This window comes from Cyprinus carpio, unplaced genomic scaffold (genome assembly GCF_018340385.1).
Source record: "Cyprinus carpio isolate SPL01 unplaced genomic scaffold, ASM1834038v1 S000006625, whole genome shotgun sequence".
In the NCBI taxonomy this organism is placed as follows: Eukaryota; Metazoa; Chordata; class Actinopteri; order Cypriniformes; family Cyprinidae; genus Cyprinus; species Cyprinus carpio.
Genome location: NW_024879257.1, coordinates 41603 through 46816, shown reverse-complemented (window position 1 = coordinate 46816; position 5214 = coordinate 41603). Strand labels below are relative to the sequence as shown.

Here is a 5214-nt window from a genome sequence, read left to right as displayed (position 1 = left end):
ATAGACAATAAATAAGAAATCAGATTCAGTTATGTAAAATAATACAATGCTCACCGCTGACCTGAACAGCAACATATCTAATTTTTTTTTTTTGTCCATTTTCTGTAAAAAAAAAAAACATCACACTTTTAGCTACATTATTATTTCTGCATTCTATGTACATGAGCTAAATCCAATTCATATCCATCAGGACTTTCCTTACATTACAGCAATGATGAGCGTGTTCACACTGCCCTGCCAGTTAACTACTTTTCTTTTCTCTTTCTTTTTTAGTTTTTACCCAGTAATACCCTTTTTGATGGGGTGGATTTCAATTAATTGTTACCCGTTTTCAAATTCCATCCAGTTTAGTTAAAGGGTCCAGATTTGGAAATAAGTCGTGATGTTTTTACTGGAATGTAAATATTAAATTTGGAGCTCTTGATCTTTGGTGTGAAACCTATTTATGATTTTTGATTTTATTTTGCAACAAAAAAAAATCAACAACTTTTCCCCCTTTATCATTTTACATGTAACAGTATGTACACTGTCAGTTGTCTAATATTTTTTGTATAGTGGCTTAATGGATAAAACAATGTCTAGCACCTCACCTGCTGCAACACAGGCCTCTCTAAAACTCTACAAATGCCCTCAACGGACTAACCTTCAATGTGTGGACGTTACTTGCGGGTTTTTGTGTTTTTTTTTTTTTTGGTGTGTGTTTGGCCTCACGCATGTCTCTTCATCGTGTAACGGCCAGGTGGTCGGAACGGCTGAAGGCTCTGTGGGTCAGACGCATTGCATCATATGGCCTTCTGTCCCGTGATGTATTTCGGAAAGTGTCTCGTCAACTCATCCGAACGGGCGAACTTCCACCCACAACCTTCCCACGTGCAGTGGTACGGCTTTTCACCTGAGGACAAAAGAAATACAAGAAGCGTAAAACATGGGGGGTGGCAAGTCTACATAGTCTCAGCCTCATCCATATTCTGTATATGTTTCACTTTGACTTTCTGATGTCTAAAAATTACTGATCGCAACGTTTTCCACTTTGTCAGTATTTTTTTACGTAATGGTCCTATTGTAGAAATAATCGACTTCAGAAAACTCTGCCCCTCAAAAGGATTTTGTGTTGTTACAGATTTTGGCCACTTTAAAATATGCCATTCCTTGTAATGTGTTCTGACCCTAAACATGGACATAACAAAGTGAAAAGTGTGTTTTAGATTACCTGTGTGTGTTCGGAGTGTGTTCTTTGAGATGAGAGCTCTTGGTGTTAAGTCTTAAGGGCAGCCTGGGGTATTCAAAACTCTCTAACCGTAGCTTTCCTCTTCAAAACCCCCCTCCGCATGCGCTTCCCCTCCAGACCTGCAGGGGGCACTGTGGAGTCGGGCACTATGCTCTGTGTGGAAGGATAGTGCGCTGGTCCGGCTGCCTGTGCACGTAGTTCCACTGCGGTTGGTAGAGTCGGGGCTGCGAGTAGTTTTTGGGGGATAAGTTTATAGTGATGGTGTGGAGGAAACACCAGTGCCATCCATGGCGATCCCGAGACGTCTGGGAAGGGAAGGGTATCATAGGTGCATGCTGAGGGTAGTGTCCAAAATCCCACGGCTTCGATCTTCCCCCTGCTGTTTCTCCTCATTTTCTCCCTCTGTTGATGTCATTAGCAACAGTGAAACTACTGAACGATGGGGGGTTGTCTGCTTGTGAGAACGATTTTTGCCAATTTGTTGGCTGCTGCTCCAAATATCCTCCATTAAAAGGTCAGGCAATGAGGAACTTAGAGTTGCTTCATGAGGAAGCAGGCTCAGCCAGAGAAACTTGTAATGTCACTCGGTGTTCTGTTTGATCTTGACTCCTGGGACCTGGTAACAGATTCAGGACTGTGAACCTGTCCTGCATCAGCGGCCCGGGAAGTGTAAGTTTTTGAGAGATGCGACCGTTCAGGTGATGCGCCGGCCCCAGTCAGACCAGCAGGGAACTCCATATCCCCCGCATCCCGCCTGTCCACATGGTTTTCCTTGACAGAAAACTGAGAAGGTTTAGAGCTGCCAGTTGCTTTGGTGTAGATCCTTGGAGCCCCGATCCCAAGAAGCCTTTTTTCAAACCTTCCAAGAATGATCAAATATTTAAAATTTATGTTGACATACCTTGATTAACCATTTTGAATTTTGCAATTGAATATGTTTAGTTATTAAATAATGTTGGTTTCTAAACCACAACATCTACACCCTCTTTTTTTTTTGTCTTTTAGGGGATTGTCTTGGTGAAATGACAGTCATGTTTGTTCATTAACTAGTCGTTGTTATAATGGACGATGATATCATAAGATTAAAGTCACTATCAAAATGCCACAGTCACAGTTGTAATTACCATAAAACCAGTTCAATAAACCAAGTTTGGCGAGATAAAATATCTGAAACAAACATACCTTCATGTTTTCGGAGGCGTTGCTGAAGTTTGAAAACGAAGGCAGTACGGCTTGAGTCACAGCCATTTGTTTGGTGCTTTTAGCATTTATTATCGAAATAACTTTCTAATGTCTAGAGGCAAATAAATGCGTCGTCTTATGTATTTGTCCACAACAAGATTCTTAGATGTGCAATAGGCAAGGGCAGGAACACCAGAAATTAGTGATTTACAGATATTTTACAAAAAAAGTTCACGGTTGCATTAACTTCTAGCTCCCCTTTCCCTCTCTTTCTTCCCACCCTCCTCGTTGTCTTCCCCTCTCTTTTCCACTCTATCAGTGATAAACTTACGGTTAAGACCCTCTGGACAGTTGTTGATTGTGGGTGGAGTTTAAATTTGAGTCCCAAAATTTGGAAAGTGCTTTGAGTTCATTGCTGTTACAGCATGTTTAAACTCAACCAAAATAATAGTAGAACGAAGCAATGTGGATAAACATACTAAATGAAATTCTGGTATCAAAACACTTTATTTATCAGATCACCTATTTTAATTCTACTGAGCCGTTTGGAGAAAAATATTCCAAAAATATTCTTCATATGACTGTTCACTTTTATATTTGTTTATGAGGGCATTTTAAAAACTAAAATGAGAGAAATTAGTAATTAATATATTAATTCTATAATTAAATATATAAAATAATAATAAATGCAGGTGGTTAATAAACAAATTTTATATATGCAAGTAGATTAATCAGCCGATAGATACTGGTCCAACATAAACTTAAATTTTGTTTTAATATAATATTTTTAAAAATAATTTGAGTTCAAATTATTATATGTTATGATATAGAAATCTAAGGTTGTGTTGAACACTAGTTGCACCACCAGTTATCAAGGGATGTTAAGTGATCCTGAAGTGGGAATATTTAACAGTGTCTACATTTACAACTCAGAGCCTCTAATTTCATCCAGTACACCTCCTGTGGCAACATCAATAAACTCACTTCAGTGTCTGTGTGAGTGTGCGATTCTCAGAAGGCCGGTGTTCAGTAGGTGATTATGTTTTGGAGAGCAGTTATCAGTGTTATAACAACGATAAGACTCCTCCCCTCCATTATAAAATAAAACTCTCTGTCCCTCTCAAGCCTCAAGTACCCCACAAAAAACAACACACACACACACACACACACACCATCAAACCTCGCTCCCGAGCTGCCTTTGTTGAAAGCCACTGCATTGACTCATTTGAATAAGAACACATCATTTTCCTATGCATTTTTACTGTGCCTGTGGGTCCGTGAGAACAAAATACACAATCAGACAGGGTACGGTAACTCAAATGAAGTTGGCTAAATAAACACAAGCAGATCTGCATGTCAGAACATCTCTTGAAATTAATTTGCAACTTGATGGTTGTATCTGAAAAAACAGGGCTAGCAGTGGCAAGTCAGCCTTTAGTCATTATGCTTAAACACAGCTGACTTACTTTTACTGTGATTATTACTAAGACTGTTCATTTCTGTAGGCAATATTTTATCTATAGTCTTTTTTTTTTTTGCATTATATATATACTAAACATTTTTCTTATTTTTATTTCTGTGTACCTCTTTTGTAATTTGAATTCTGTTAATTTTCTTAATATGCATGTACTGTATTAAATTTTATTTACATACACTACCACAATAGACTACACTGCAGAAGTTTTGGATAGGAAAGTTATAAAAAAAGAAGAAGAAATTAATATTTTATTAATTAAGGACACAAATTGATCAAAAGTCTGGCAGTAAAGATAATTATGTTACAAAATGTGAAAATCATATGGCTGTTTACAAAAAATTAAGCAGCAAAAACAGTTTTCAAACATTGATACTAATAATAAAAAAAAAATCTTTATGATTTCTGAAGGATCGTGTGACACTGAAGATTGTGCTACTGAAGGAGTAATTTGGCTGGTACTATAAATGTAATATTTCAACAATAGTTACTGTTTTTTATCAAATAAATGGTGAGCATGAGGCGTTTCTTTCAAAAACATTATTTCAAATTTTCTACTAACACTTTTCTACTCTAAACATGAATACACCTCTAAAGGTTGAATCTATATAAATCTAGAGATTAATATTTAGGTAGGTAATTCTTGACACTTGTGAAGGGGCAGCCACTGGGATGCAAAACAGTAAACAAACTCCAAAAATATAATTGCTAAATGATCAGTTAAGCATGCAGCGAGAGTCTGTTATGAGCCTGATTATTCCTGCAACTTGAGTCTGCGAGCTGATCTGGAGCCACAATGGTTGTGAAAGAAGCAAACGGAACACAAACAAAAGCAATATAATTGTCCTTAAGTTATCTGCCTGGTTGCATGCTTTTAGCCAAATCCATTACTCCATATATTCTTTAAAGGTGACATCTCATAAAGTTAGTTGAGAGAATGCCTACTGTTTGCAAGAGTGGCTACTTTGCAGAAGCTAAAATAATATTGCTTTTTTTTTTGTCAAAAACAAAATCAGTATCCTTCCATTTGTGGTTGTTATTTCATGTTTGTGGATTTACTTTTACTCTAAATTTAAAATGAGGAATTATAAAAACAACAAAGAATGTGTTGCCCTGACTACAAACTGGTACTTAAGCTAATTTTATTTTATATACCCGCAGAATATTTTAGAAACCTTTCCAGAGCATTTCAATTATATATTAGTGACCTCAAGTGTTTCAGGATCTTGCATATCATGTAGGCAGTATTTATTTTATATAGCATATAGAAAAACAGTGGGATGTTGTGGTCATTTTAAAAAAAAAACACAGCTGTTTCTTATTAAATGTC

At 36.9% G+C, this 5214-nt stretch overlaps 1 pseudogene; it reads right to left on the bottom strand.

The window, feature by feature from the left end:
• Window positions 1–721: 721 nt before the first annotated feature.
• On the bottom strand, window positions 722–1881 carry LOC122144232 (annotated as a pseudogene).
• Between the last annotated feature and the right edge of the window lie 3333 nt (window positions 1882–5214).